This window comes from Elephantulus edwardii, unplaced genomic scaffold (assembly GCF_000299155.1).
Source record: "Elephantulus edwardii isolate Elephantulus edwardi_28Jun2011 unplaced genomic scaffold, EleEdw1.0 scaffold00015, whole genome shotgun sequence".
Lineage (NCBI taxonomy): Eukaryota > Metazoa > Chordata > Mammalia > Macroscelidea > Macroscelididae > Elephantulus > Elephantulus edwardii.
In genome coordinates this window covers 23,886,864-23,902,525 of record NW_006399765.1, presented here as the reverse complement: position 1 = coordinate 23,902,525, position 15,662 = coordinate 23,886,864, and the positions used below count along the sequence as shown (strand labels likewise).

Sequence of the window (15,662 nt, the reverse complement as noted above, 5' to 3'; positions counted from 1 at the left end):
GTGTGTGTGTGTGTGTGTGTGTTTGCATGCATATGTGTACCTATGTGTTTGTAAGCAAGAACTGGTGGCCTAGTGGCAAGAAGCTGCACTGCAATTCTGAAGGCAGGCAGTTTGAATTCACCAGGGGCTCCATGGGAGAAGGAAGGGCAATTTCCTCTCGTGTGATTAACTGCCTCTGAAAAGCCACTGGACGCTAAGTATGCGGTTTAAATCCACCAGATGCTCCACTGGAGAAGAAGGGGTAAACTCCTCCTGTGCCAGTCAGATCTGACTCGATGGTACGCAACAAGAAAAAAGAATCTCTTTAAAATAGATGTGTAGCAATGAAAACCCAACCCACTGAAGGCCCTGCTATGGGTCAGTTCTGACTCAATGATACACAATAACAACAACATTTATGTGCATGTGTGTTGTTTGTGTCTCCATGTTAATTCTGCTCTATGTGTAAGACACTGCTCAGAAGGTCTACTCCAGTATGACCTCACTGGCATAACTAAACAAACCCTCCTTTCCAAGCAGGGTCCTCCTTGCTGACACAGGGCCAACACATCCTTAGGTCTTGCAGAAGGGCATCGTCCAGTCAATGAGAGCAGCCTGGCCCGTAGGGGAGGTCACCCCTCCTCCCTGGGTTCTTCTTGGCCCCTGACTGCTGACATCACATGGGGGAGACTGAATCATCACCCGGTCCTGCAGGCCAGCTCTGTGGCCCAATCCTGAGGCCCGTGACTCATCCCACTGACATTTACAAAAAATGTGCAGACAGAGTATCAATGGGACTCTTCACCCATAGAGGAGCGGACAGCGTTACTCATTCCTTCAGCCACTGAGTTAGCAAGTGCCTTTTTACTGCCTCCAAGGACTGTGGACAAAGCAGGCGTCTATTCTAGACATGTGGTTAGGCCCACCCCAAGCCCAGACATCACACAGGCCCTTCTCGAATCATCCATGGCCTGATTCACAGCTGCCGGAGTGAAATGGCCTGTCCTTCATTCAACAAGTATTTACTGAGCACCGACTGGAGTTCCTGAATGGCACAAATGGTTAAAGCAGTTGGGTGGGAACTCAACGTCTAAGGTTTGAACCCACCAAGAGTTGCCTCAGGAGAAAGGCTTCAAGGTCACTCCCAAAAGGTCAGAGCCGTGAAGACCCACACACGTGCTCCACACACTCGGGGTCACCATGAGTCGGACTCCACTAGAAGGTAATGAGTTGGCTTGTTGATTATTTCTGGGAACACAACCAGGAAGAAATCAGAGGAAAATCCATGCAGAGCTGGCAATCAGCGGAGACACAGACAGTAAATAAATAAACATGGGAAATCATGGAGAGAAAATGACCAGACCTGCTGGTCTACTAGAAACCAGTGAAGCCCTGGAGACTGTGACCCTTCGTTACTTAGTAAGCCTGGAAGTAAACTGGATCTTATGGCTCAACTTTCAACCAAACAAAAGACGTGCTTCTAAGGTGAACAGTAAAACCAGGGAGGTACACCTTAAAACATACAAGATCATACACGCTTAAAGGGCAGCATTAGCCTGAGAAGGAAATGCAGAAGTCAGAGAAGGATGGGCTAGAAGGATAGGTGGAAATGAGACTCACTGGGAGGAAGTGGGAGGTGTGCTGATATAAATGTAAGGACTGTAATAAATGTCATACAATAAAATCTATGTGAGTTATTGAGTGCAAGGCCATTTTACATAGTAAACTTCCACTTGAATCACAATGAAAAATTAAAGAAAAAGCCATGGAGAGAAGCGTAGCAGGAAGAAGCAGGAGGACAGTTTATCGTTAGTTAGGGAAGCTTCCTGAGAAGGTACCACATAGCAAAGCAAAATGAGTTGTAGGTGCAAAGAGCCTGGGGAGCGTGTGTGGTGTGTTGGTAGCACAGCAATGAGAGGATGGCTGGAGTTGAGTGAGCAGCGGAGCGGACGGAGAATGAAGCCAGAGAAGCGCCTGAAGAAAGCCAGAATAGTCAGCAGAGCCCTCCTAGGCGATTTACTCTGAGTGAGACAGGAGCCTGGGCAGGGTTTGAGCACACATGAGAGGATCCCAGTTAGGTGTTAAGAGAACTGGGGAAATTCATGAAAAGCAAGCCAGGAGGCCGCCACTGCCCTCCTCAACAGCCTCCTCGGGAAGGGACAGAAGCGGAAGGTCTGCATCCTTACGTAAACAATCCTCCTGTGCTCAGCCCTTTGAACCAGAAGACAGGCAGCAGCTACAAAGACCTCAGTTGTTCAACGAACAGCTGATTCTCCTCCTAGGCCCCAGCTCTTGGCTGTCCCACAAGGAAGCCAAATGCTGTGACCCCACGCCATCCCCACAGCTGGCTGGGGATCAGGCTCCTGGGGTCGGACTCTTGAAAGCAGATCGCCAGTCCTTTCTTCCTAACTCATCTTTCAAAAGATCTTGTATTCCTTTTTTTTCCAGGGCTGCACAAGGAAAGGCTTCACCATGAAAATGCTGGGAGTCTGCAGGGAAAGGGGGAGGAACTGACATCTCCCAAGAATAACCTTCGCAGTCATTGTTAAAAATGACTTACATGTGAGTTCCACCCCCAGCCCTTCAATTAAAACCCCAGTGCCGCTGCTCATGCACGCTTAGCATGGTTCGTTAAAATCGTCGGGGAGGGGCCGTGAAGTTCCCTTTCCACGGCACCCTGGATCACACTTTGTGCACAACCACCACTCGCCTATCGGTCAGGGAAGGCCTGCCGGTTGCTGTGATGCTAGTTAACAGACTCCTCAACCAAGAGGCTGGTGAATCCAACCCCCACATGAGCTGCTCTGTGGGAAGACCGGTCCAGCAGCTTCCATACAGATCCAGTCACCTGTCACACAGTGGATTCCAACTCACGGCGGACCCCCACGCCCCAAAATCAGGTTTCTGAAGCTGTCAATCTTCAGCAGAGGAGACTGCCTCATCATTCTTCCTCAAAGCAACTGATGGGTTTAAACCATCATCCTTTTGGTTAACAGCCCAACACACAACACACTGCTCCACCAAGGGCTCCTTCTGCAAAGATTACAGCCTGGATAACCCCGCGGGGCAGTTCTGTTCTGTTGAATGAGGCTGCTGTGAGCTGAAAATTGGCTGAACACAAAAATGATGCTAAACAAGGGGGCAGAGGTGGGCAGGGAGAAAAGTGCAACAATGAATGAATGGAAATCCTAAGTCTCTGTAAACTTTCATCAAAATTAATAATTTTTTTAAAAAGCAGAAGCAAGAGAATGTAGCACATCCTTTGGGGTCAGAGCCTCTTGCGCCAGCCAGACCATGGCATACAGCAGCTGCAGCGGAGAACCAGAGACCTGACGTGTGACAGAGCAGACCTCAGGACTACTATCCTGCAAAACCAGAATGAGAAGCCTTTGTCCAGCTGTGTTAGACAACTTGGAAGTGGAGTGGGGGAAGAGCCATAATAGGTAAGACTGGAAGCTTTGTAACACTGGCCAAAAGTCACGAGGCTCAAGGCCAAGGCCCCTCGAGACATTTTGGAAGCTGTCTTGACTAACTGATTATATTCTGCTACTAACCCGAATTATTAACCTTTTGACTTCCCTAATATGGTTCTAAGGGAGCTCTGGTGGCCTAGTGGTAAGAAACTGCACTGCAATCCCAAAGGTAGACGGTTCAAATCTACCAGCTGCTCTGTGGAAGAAGGATGGGAAATCTCCTCCCATGTGATTAACAGCCTCTGAAAACTCGCTGGAGGGTCAGCTATGGGTCAGTTCAGACTCAACGGTACTCAACAACAGTATGGTTCTATGTGGCCTCTGAGCAATCGTCACATCAGATTTTGAATCCAGTAAAGCATTAAGATTGGTGTAGAAAGACATGTGACAGCAGGAAGACCTGTCTGACCTCATGAGAATAGTTTTATGTTGTTGATGGGAACAGTTCCTTTTTGTGACATTGGGAAAGGTCAGCTATGGCGTCATCACATGGCCCTCGCTCTTTTTACAGTATCCTCTAGATCACAATCCAATCTAGGAACTGGGGTAACGGGGGTAAGTGTGTCAGAGACAGTGAGACTGGCTCAGGATAAGACATACATACAGGTCACTATAAGATGCAGGTGACTAGATGGCACCTAACAACAACAACAACATAGATCACAACGTCTGATCCACAGCCTACTGTGGGGAAAGCGTGGGTCTAGGCCATACTTGGTTCCCTTGTGCATGAGGTCACCACAAGCTGGAGGCTGATTCCACAGCAGCTAGTAACTACAACCACTGCTGCTTTTGGAAATCAAGATGTGGAAGGGATATGAGAGCAGAAGACCAAGGAGAAGCGACAGACCGTTGAGGCTGTGGCGATGGTAGCCTGGGTGGAGGGGATGTAGAGAGGCACAGACAGATCCTGGATACATTCTGAAGGCAAAACCAACAGGGTTTGAAGACAGAGAGGAGAGATGATCTCACGGTCCACCTTGTGCACTGTGCTCTCCTAAGAACTATATATATGGGATCAAAATGACAAGAGTAACTCCAAGGACTGGCAGGAGTTTTAAAGGGCAGTGAGTTTATGTTAATAGGGAGAGACAACCTGGGAAAGGGGTGAGAGTGATTGCACAACTCGAAGAATGTAATCTGTGGCACTGAACATGGACAAACAGCTGAATTGGTATAGGCTTTGCTGTGTACATTCTCAGCAACAACACAATAAAAAATTTGTTCAAAAATGATCTTATTGGGTTTCAGCACCTGGAAGTTTGAAGGTGCTACTTTCAGGGGCAGCGCAGGAAAGAGCAGGTGTGAGGAGGAGGATGTGGGAAAGTCTGGCGCATCAAACCAAATTCGTCTGGATCTGTAAACTCAAGACGCTCCCTGTTCTGCTCCCCATGATCCTTCTTGAATACTCAGACATCAGTCAGCTGCCGGGGAATCTGCCCAAGCAACTAGCAAACAGCAGAGGGAGACTTTCCGTGGTGTGAAGCTCTTGCTGTAGGAAAAGGAGTAATGAGGTGGGCAGCTGGGGCAAAGGGAAGACTGAGGCCAGAGACAGGACAAATCCTGGTCCAGGAACTTCCTCCCTGCAAGGAGCCCGGGGCCCAGGCTGTCTTCATTCACTACCTCTCACTCCAACCCATTATACCCTCACAGCCACAAAGGAGATGTCTTTGAATCCACAGCTTCTAATTAGCATGCCAGCTCTCTGGGAGGGAATTGCAATAAGGGAGATGGAGGAAAAGGGCAAAAGCTTTCAACAGCCCAAAGAGTCTCAAAACCTGCCAATCTTCCCTGGGCCTCAACAGGAGTCTCTCACCTCTTCCAAGACTGGGGGACTAGCCATCCCGTTCACACCTAGAGATAGACGTTTTCAATGGCACAGATTGGCCCCTGCTCCCAGAGACAGCAGGCACAGCTTCTGGAAAATCTTCTATCACACAGAAGGGCCCAGTGCCAGGAGAAGTGAGAACCGCAGCGCTGTCAACTGTCATTTTCCCCTGACAGTGATGCATGATGAATGGAGTGGCAGATGTGGCCTCTGGGACCCTATGACCTGGGGCAGAGAAGCCCACAGAAGTCCCAGCTGATTTGTCAGGGGGCCCAGAGGGGGAAGGGCCAGGAGACATGTGGGTGCGGTGAACTGCACAACAAAGAACCCTCACTCCTGTAACATGTGGGTGAAAACTGGCCCCAGTGAGTGGAGTCCTATTTTGGGAGTCAAAGCTTCTAGAATTTTATTTCTATATTGGAAACTTTGTTTCTATCCGTCCAGCATCTAGCTGAGCTTTTTCTAACCATAAAACCTGTAGTTTTATCTGGGTAACTACCCCTCTGCCGCTTTCAGGTCATGGGTTGCATAGGGATTGCATCACCCTCGGTCCAAAGTCAGGGGGAGCATGTGACCTAGACCTAGCCAATCAGTGCATCCAGTCTTACTTGTCTGCATGAACTGTCTAGCCAATGAGAGTCTTGAGACTTTAGTCAGAACTGTTGAGAAAGAATGGCTGACCTGGATGATTGCTCTCCTGTTTCTGTTCATTGCTTCTTTCCCCACACATTCTTTTAAATTATTAGAACCAGACAGTATGGTGGTCTTTTTTTGCCTAGATTCAAATTCTTTCTATGTTACTCACTAGTTGTGCAGGCTATGACTGACAGTGATCTTATTTCTCTGCACCTTAGCATGCTTAGCTTAAAAACAGGAACAGTGCATCAGTCTGAGTTCTCATGGAGATTGGGTAAGTATCAAGCACTTAGTACAGTAGTGCAGACACACAGTAATCTGAACTGGATTCCTATTTGCAAGAATTATTGTTCTATATAGAAAGGAAAGGATTCTGAATAAGATCACGTTTTTTTAACTGTAAAAATAAACATTGCAAATTCTCACTGTTTTTGAATCAATTCTGACTAACAGTGACCCACCATAGAGTTTCCAGGAGACTACCAATCTTTCTTTCTGTGAGGGCCGGGTGGATTCAAACCGGCAACCTCATGGCCAATAGACTGACACATTATACATTAAGCCACCAGGGTTCCTTTTCTCAAACACTAGTCTCTGTGGCTGGAGACATGTACATGGATGGAGCTTCCTTCCAGCTATGGTACAAGCCTAGCGCCAAAGTAACCTTTCAGTGAGCGACTTCTCTCAATTAAGGATGACAAATTATGGTCCAGTGAGGAAATCAAGTGGCAATGTATTACAAAGGGCAAACCTGCTGGCAAGGAATCTTTGCAAGTGTTATAAAGGGCAAAGATGTCACTTTAAATACTAAGATAACCTGGTCCAAGCCTTGGTATTTTTCAATTGCTTTGCAGGCATGTGGAAGCTGGACAATGAATAAAGACTAATCTTGTGAAGAGTATTTACTACACCATGGACCACCAAAAGAATGAACAAATCTGTGTTAGAAGAAGTGTATGTAACCAGAGTCTTCCTTAGAGTAGGAGTGGTGAAACTTAAGTGTCACATCCTCTGAGACTACAACATGCACAGTGGGATTGTGAAGGCAGCACAGGTTGGCAGGGGTTTCTTTCTGCTGCACTGACAGCCGTTATAAGGCAGAGGCAGCTCAATGGCACCTAGTAACAACCTGGTTTTGTACAGAAATGTTTGTTGTTATGCAGTCGCACTCTGTGTCTCCACGTGGTCTGTGGCTGCCTTCATGCAACAGCAGCAGAGACCATGTGATTTGTAAAGCTAAAAATACTGGAGCTTGGGTGGTGTAGCCAGTAGAGACTTGCACTGCTAACCCAAAGGTGAGAGGTTTGAATTCACTAGCAGCTCCACAAGAAAAAGATGGGCAATCTCTTCCCATTCAGGTTACAAATTCCAGAAACGTGCTGGAGGGTCAGGTATGTGTCAGTTCTGATTTGAAGGTAATAAGGTTTTCTTTTTAGTACCTTACCTTTTATAGAATAAAAAAAAAATTGTAAACCTATAGTGTCAAAGGTTTATTGTTCAAAATGCCTTTCCTAGCCACCATCTTTTATTTTTACTACATAGTTGGCAGGGAACAGGATGCATATAAAGTAGGCATTATGGAATTAGTAAGTTTATCTCATTCCATCAAGTTAAAACAAGTGGATTTAGCAGTGAAGGTGGGAATCTCACTACTAGCAAGAAAGAGGAAGCAGAGAGGCAGTATGCATCCTTCAGGACTAGAAATTACTGCACCAGTGAGGCTGGGAACTATATGAGAGCCCCAGCAGCTTCAGCACAAAACCAGAGACCAACATGGGGCCGAGATGACTTGAGAATTCTGCACTGTGGAGTCAGAGATAGTGCCCTTGACTAAGAAGTCAAGACCAATAACTGACAGAAGATAGAAGGCCATCATTGCAGGCCTAAGGGAACTTTGCAACACTGACCTAAACAGTGATAATGAAGATCAAAGGGTCTGTGACCACACTTGAGAAGCTGTCGGAACTGAGGGATTTGTAACCTGTTGCCAATCTGGCTTGTAACCTGTTAACTTCTGGTTCCGTAAAACCTGTGCGGCCACTGATTCAGACCCAATAGAGTAGTAAGACTGGTAGTTGGATTAGTAGAAGGATGTATAGGAGCATAGGAGACTATGTCAAACCTTACAGGAATTGGTTTTGTATTGTGAATATTGTTGATGGGGACAGTTCCCCTTTGTGGAATTAGTAGACTTCAGAAGGCCATCTTCACACTGCCTGTACTCTTCTTGGAAAACCTCTGTTCCAATTGTGTTTATGTTCACAAATTGTGGATTTTCAGACACCGGACACAGGCTGCCTGGAATCCTGGTGAAGCAGGCACCAGCGCTGCTTCCTGCTGTTGTATCTGGCAATGATGACAGGAACTAGAATATAGCAAGAAGTGGGTTATGAGAGCACCACTTTGCTTTGGGAGCTGTTTGGGACTGGACTTGGGCTCATGCTGCTGTTTCTTGTCACATTATCTCCTTCTTTGAGTCTTTTAGAGAGGGGTTCCCTGGTTTACAAATCTGTTTGGGCCTCAGTTCGCATTTCCTCAGGGTATATTCCAAGTAGTGGAATAGCTGAGTCATATGAAATTTTTATGTTTAGCTTTTTGAGGAAGCACTAAACTGCCTTCCAGAATGGCTGCACCATTTTACAATCCCAACAACAATGTATAAAAAGTTCCTTTCTTGACATATGCTCTCCAACATTTATTACTTGCTGTCCTGTTAAACTTTGCCACTGTTACTGGAGTGAGATGATACCTCATTGTGGTTTTTATTTGCATCTCTCTTATTGCCAGTGATTTGGAGCATTTCTTCATGTGTCTGTTTGCCATTCAAATGTCCTCCTCTGTGAAAATTATTTCCATGTATTTTGCCCATTTTGTAATTGGGTTATCATTTTCTTGTGGAGGACCAGGAGTATTCTATAAACTTTTGTTATAAGACTCTTGTCTAAGAAGCTTTTTTATTTAACTGTTGGCTTTTATTATTAGGTTTTAACCTTATAAACAAGCTCCTGATGAGTCACAATGGACTTCAATGTTGGACATAATCTAAGATGGAAAGTGAAATGGGGAGCCCATTTTTCCATGTAGAGTACAGAGTAAATCACCTTTGTATTGATTTAAGGAATGTGCTTTCCCTATTCCACAGAGCAGGGGGGTTCGTAAAGGGACACTGTTGCTATTAGGGTTCAGGAAGGCAGGGCCAAGGCTTGGTGGAAAGATCCTTCCCTTATTCCACATGGAAATAATCCACCTTGGTTTTCCTTCGTCTTGATCACTACTTCTCTTTTAAGAGAACCAAAGCAGATGGACTGTGGTAGACATACCTCTTTGTGTTCTTTACAGCTCCTTAACGAGGCACTTCTGGTAAAGCAGCGATTTTTCAACCTTGGCTGCACACCGACACACCCAGGCTCACAGGATGGGCAGATTCCACCAGTGAAAAGCCACAGTTCCCAGTTTATTTTGCATTGCCTAATACTTTTTCATTTAAGTATGTTCCATGTAATATTTGGAATACGTAGATGTTGACTGCTGAGTTGATTTAACCCACTGTAGCACCTGAGTGTGTGGCTCTGAACAACTCCTTAGGGCTTTCCTTGACAGCAGACCTCCACGTCGGTGCTTTCATGGCACCTCTGGGTGAGTTCAAACCACCCATCATTCATTTAATTATTGTTGCTGATGATTCCAACTCAAGTTAACCCCATGTGTGCCTCTGTAGTCAATACGGCTTTCAAGGCAGTCACCTTTAGGAAGAAGATCACCAGGCCTACTTTTCAAGAAGTTTCTGGATGAGTTTGAACTGCCAACCTTTCAGCTAGTAACCAAGTGCCTTACCTTTTGTGCCAAATCTGAAATGCAAGTTTAACTGGGCATTTATCTCTTAGTCAATCCAGCAACTAGAGAAGATAGAATTTTTAAAATTCTACCTGCAGAGATGCTGGCAAGTCAACTCTGACTCCGTGTGACCTCACACGTCAGAACTATACTGCACAGGGTTTTCAATGGTAGATATTTTGAGAATAGATCACCAGCCCTTTCCTCCAAGGTGATCTGGGGTGAATTCAAGCCATCAACCTTTCTATTTACAGCTGAATATATAACCCTTTGCTTCCCCCAGGGGCTTCTCAGTTATAAAGGTGGCATTTCCACCTTTGTCTCCCTTAGTCTGGAAGAGAAGGTTGTTAAGTTCTGACCCTTAATGCCCCAACATCTGCTATCTTCTCTCATCCTTGGCTTGGCTAATTTATTCACATTGTTCTTTGTCTCAGCATAAAGATCTTTTTCTGAAGCAGCCTTCCCCAGACTGAGGCAAGTCTCTGGGTTGTAAGCATTTACAAACCCGTCTGGATTCTTTTCTTTCCAGCTTACATCTAAATAATCATGAAGTAAATCAGGGTTTTGCAAGCTCATCATGCTGACATTTGAGGCCGGATGCTTCTTTGCTGTGGAGGACCACACTGCACTGCAGGATGCTGTTAAGAGCATCTCTGGCCTCTACCCATGAGGAGCCAGGAACAGTCCCTCCTCTGGTTCTTACAACTAAAAATACTTCCAGATATTGTCAAATGTCCTCTGGGGACAGCAGGAAGAGGGGTGAGGGCAAAATCACCTCTGGCGGGAACTACAGAGTTAAACTGGTTTTAAGACAGTTTCATAGGTGTAAAAGCCATGCTGGTTCAGTGGGTTTAGTAGCAGACTAATTACCAAAAGGCTGGCAGTGCGAATCCACCAGCTTTTTCACAGGAGAAAGGCGTGGCAGTCTGCATCCATAAAAAGCACAGCCTCAGAAACTCGATGGGGCAGCTCCACTCTGTCCAATAGAGTGGCTGTGATTGGGGCTGGTCCGACAGGCTTGGCCATCCCTTTTTTCCATAGATATATGACTGACCTAGGCAGTGTCACAGGGCCCTGGGCTTAAGGAGCTGCTGCCAAAGTGTTGAGATTCTCACGTCTTTGAATGAGGAGTCTCACAAATCATGGAGCAGGTCCTGATTGGCAGCCCTGCTTTTCAAAGCTCCTCTGCTGCTACAACGAGATTGAGGGTCCAGGGAGGGCAGAGTGGCTGCATTGTTCACTGCCGTATTCATGTCTGTGCTGGCACAAAGAAGACGCTAAAAATGCTTGCAGAAGGCAGGAAGGGATAGAGAGGGCAACTGAGCCTCAGCCCTTCAGTTCACCCCAAGCTCCAAGGGACACTAGAGAAAAATAACCTCCGTCAGTGGAGTAAGCTGCTCGTCAGTAGCTAAATCTTCCTTCCTGTGGCTGCAGGAACATTCTTCCAAACTCCTCATGCATGTCAAGTGTGCCATGTGGTCTGTGGGTCTTTCACATGACCCTCCATATGTTGTGTCAGCTGAACTGAGCATGAGCCCCAGACGTAATAAGGGAGAGACGCAAGCTGAACGTCTGAGTCCCACTCCTTCAAGGCAGGCCTTCTCTTTGCACTCATCTGGCTCATCCTTCCACCTCAAAGTCCAAGTGGACCAGGGTGCAAGTCTCACAGCGGGATGAGCTAAGGTCCCAGCTTATCAAATGTAGCTGGTGTCAGAAAATGGTCATCTATTGCCCTCCTCCCTGCCTTTGAGAGCTTGGGGTCGACTTCCTTCCCTCTTCTTGGCCTTCGCTACTACCGCCTAGCTCCACGTACAGCCTATTATCACAGGCTTCGGAGACCTCAAGACCACCACTGGCCTCCAGGTCCTCAACGATTACCTGGCCGACAGGGGCTACATCAAAGGGTATGTGCCATTGCAAGCAGATGTGGCAGTGTTTGAAGCCGTCTCCAGCCCCCCACTTGCCAGCCTGTGTCATGCCCTACGTTGGTATAATCACGTCAAGTCTTACAAGAAGGAAAAGGCCAGCCTTCCGGGAGTGAAAAAAGCACTAGGCACGTATGGCCCTGCTGATGTTGAAGATACCACAGGAAGTGGAGCCGCACACAGTAAAGATGACGATGACATTGATCTCTGTGGATCTGAGGAGGAGGAGGTAAGTGAGGAAGCAAAGAAGCTAAGAGAAGAACGTCTTGCACAGAATGAATCAAAGAAAGCCAAAAAACCTGCACTTGTTGCCAAGTCTTCAATCTTTCTAGACATGAAGCCTTGGGGTGATGAAACTGACACGGCAAAACTGGAAGAGTGTGTCAGAAGTATTCAGGTAGACGGCTTGGTCTGGGGATCTTCCAAGCTAGGACCAGTGGGATATGGAATTAAGAAGCTTCAGCTACAGTGTGGAGTTGAAGATGATAAAGTTGGTATAGATATGCCAGAAGAACAGATAAGTGCTTCTGAAGACTATGTGCAGTCCATGGACGTGGCTGCTTTCAACAAAATCTAAAGTCCATCTGCATCCAACAATAAAAACTTTAAAAAAAAATTGTCATCTATCATGAGTCCGCTTAAAATGGCAACTGAAATTTCAAAGTAATAGTTGTTGTTAGCTGTTACTAAGTCAGTCCCCAACTCACAGTAACTCCACACACTGTTAGGACTACATGAGACTGTTATCATAGAATCATGGGCTGATTTTCAAAAACAGATCATCAGACAAATAGACCACCTTTCTTCCTAATCTTCCTAATCATTTCGAAGTGCCACTCATATTCAAGCATGTTCAAGTTTGGAAGTTCAAGAACACTGTTGCTGTTGTTGTTAGGTGCCATTGAATTAGCTATGACTCAGAGTGACTGAGTTAAACACTGCCCATCCTGTGTCATCCTCACAACTCCTGCTTTGTTTAAGCTACTGCTGCAGACACTGTGTCATCACCTTGTCGAAGGTCTTCCATTCTGTCACTGACCCTTGCTTTTCCAAGCATGATGCCCTTCTCCAGGGACTGGTCTTCACGACATTATGCCCTAAACAGTAATGACGTAAAAGGGAAGAAAGGCTAAAGGGACATGAGAACAAAGCTCACTCCCTGACCCTAGACTGGACTTCTATGGAAGTAAATGGCAAGGGGAACAATATCAGGTCAAACATATTTGGGAATCAAGAAGCCACCGGAAGGGAGCTCTGGTGGCCTAGGGGCAAGAAGCTGCACTGCAATCCTGAACGTGGATGATTCAAATCCACCAGATGTTCCGCTGGAGAAGGAGGAGCAATCTCCTTCTGTGCCAGTCAGAGCCGATTCAACAACACACAACAGCAACAGCAACAAAAAAGAAGCTACTGGAATAGGCAGCATTATATGACAGTTTAGAGTGTGGGCTTTGGAATCAGATTGATTGTGTTTGGATCTCAGCTCTGCATTGAATAGCTGTGTGGCTTTGTGTCAGTTATTTCACTTTCCTCTACCACGGCTTCCTCACTTCTAAAATAGAAATAGTATCTGTTTTATAGAATTGTCATGAATAAATTGTCCTGAATAAAAACTTGTTGCTACCATTGTGTCCTACTGAGTCAATTGTGTTCCTATAGAAAGAACAGAAGAGAAGTGTCCCCCTAAGGTTTCCTAGGTTGAAATCTACACAGGAGCTGCCCACCAGGTCTTTTCTCTTACAGTCACTGAAGTGACTTCAAACCAGCTACCTTTTCAGATGGCAGCCTAGCAGTTAACCACTGTGCCACCAGGGCTCCTATAAAATATATAAATGGATGTCCCAGAAAACGACTTGACACTGAAAAAGCACCAGAGTTAGGCAGATGACATTATAAACCTGTCTTTTATGAGTCATCATGAGCAAAGAAAACTAATCTTTCAGAAGTTCAACATTACAAACTCATTGCAGTTACTACTTAGCACTTAACATATTTCTAATTCTTTCATTAGGAAAATATATGCCTTCACAACAAAAAGAAATGCAATAGTGTGTATGTGGCTTTCAGAAATTCAACAAAAGAAACCCAGTTCTCAAACTACTTGTTTTAAAATTCAGAAATACAAGTTGTTAAATTATATCATAAAACCAGCTTAGTCCAAATCAACTGACCCTCAGAGACTGTAAATCACACAGAAGAGGACTGCCCATCTCTCTCCTGGAGCCACTGAGGGATTAGACGTGCCAGAGAAATGCACTCCTCAGGTTAGCAGCCGAACTCGCTATGGATACACCACCAGAGCTTCTTTGATCATAGAGAGCATTTTTAGTATTTCTTTTTAAATAAGAAATTAACTACAAATCATAAGGAATATATACAGAATATATGTCAGAAACATCCACCTTGGTAACAGTCCAGGTGGCCCAAATGCCTGGACTCTAATGATTTACTCTAAAAAAAAAAAAACAGACCCCAAAACGAAAAGATTCTATCAGGAGACCATCAAAAGTGCACTGACAAGATACAGCCTCATTATACTGGCAATTCACTGTGCTCACAATGTCCCACCGTGACTCTAAGGAAAAAACTTTTTGGAAATATTCAAGGCACATAAAATACTAAAGATCACACAAAAATGTCACCTGGCACATTACAAAATCCATTTCCAAATTGCTATACTGGGACAAGAGAGCCTGATCTCATTAGTGACTGAAGGATTCTACTCTGAGAACAAAGCTCCCTGCCAACTAAGTTCTTGCAGGGCCATCTACAGAGGACTTGGAAATGAAAAGCAGGGGAAAAAAGAGACTCTCTCTGCCCCCCAGGATTGTTAAAGGATTAAATGAAAAATGGAGGTGGGAAAGGACTTTGTGACTTACATGTATAAAGTTGCAAAATCAAACAGGAACATCCTGAAGGCAGGTCCCACATCTCACTGATCTTTGTATCTGTAGAACTTGGCCAGTGCTGATTGATACAAAACAGACTTCCCATAAATGACTGTAGAACGAACAAATTCAACTCTTGCTAAGCAAAATAGTAGTATGTGATTTTTTTTCTTCCTTAAGTACTTTCTCTTAATTATTGACGGTAAACAGAACATTTATACAGTAGAAAAGTGAACTAAGAATAAACAGTATTTTTAAGTGAAAATGTTTTTAAGCATATAAACTATTCAAACTTACTTGAAATTTAAAATTCCAATTAACACAATGAATTGAGTTTCATTTATCATAAAATTGGCTGGGATCAAAATAGTAAAAGAATGTGCTGGCAAAAGTGTTGGGAAATACCCATTCTTAAGCATATTGACGGGAGCGTGGTCCAGGCATTCGCGCGTCCAACGCTGTCTACGCTCCCGGGTGGGAAAGCAGACAAGAAGGCCGCGGCCGCACTGTCTTCGTGCCAAGATGTCCATCGGTGTGCCGATCAAGGTCCTGCACGAGGCCGAGGGCCACATTGTGACGTGTGAGACAAACACAGGCGAGGTGTACCGGGGGAAGCTCATAGAGGCAAAGGACAACATGAACTGCCAGATGTCCAACATCACAGTCACCTATAGAGACGGCCGGGTGGCACAGCTGGAGCAGGTGTACATCTGTGGCAGCAAGATCCGCTTCCTGATACTTCCAGACATGCTGAAAAACGCGCCCATGTTAAAGAGCATGAAGAATAAAAACCAGGGGTCCGGGGCTGGCCGGGGGAAAGCTGAGATCCTGAAGGCCCAAGTGGCTGCAAGAGGAAGAGGTCGTGGAATGGGACGTGGAAACATCTTCCAGAAGCGAAGATAATGTATCTGTTGAACAGAACTTTGCCCTGGTTTTGTCTTTTAGGTTAGCTGGGTAGAAGGGACAGGGGGCTGATTGCTTACAACATTTATGGCCTACGAGTTCTTCTGTCGTCTTTCTCATTAAATCTGTGGTTTTTTAAATGAAATAAATAAGCCTTTTCTGTTTTGAGGAAAATAAAGACGGTCCTTACCTTAGA

General features: G+C 45.4%; 1 pseudogene; it reads left to right on the top strand.

The window, feature by feature from the left end:
* Window positions 1-15,085: 15,085 nt before the first annotated feature.
* On the top strand, window positions 15,086-15,466 carry LOC102872091 (annotated as a pseudogene).
* Window positions 15,467-15,662: the final 196 nt, after the last annotated feature.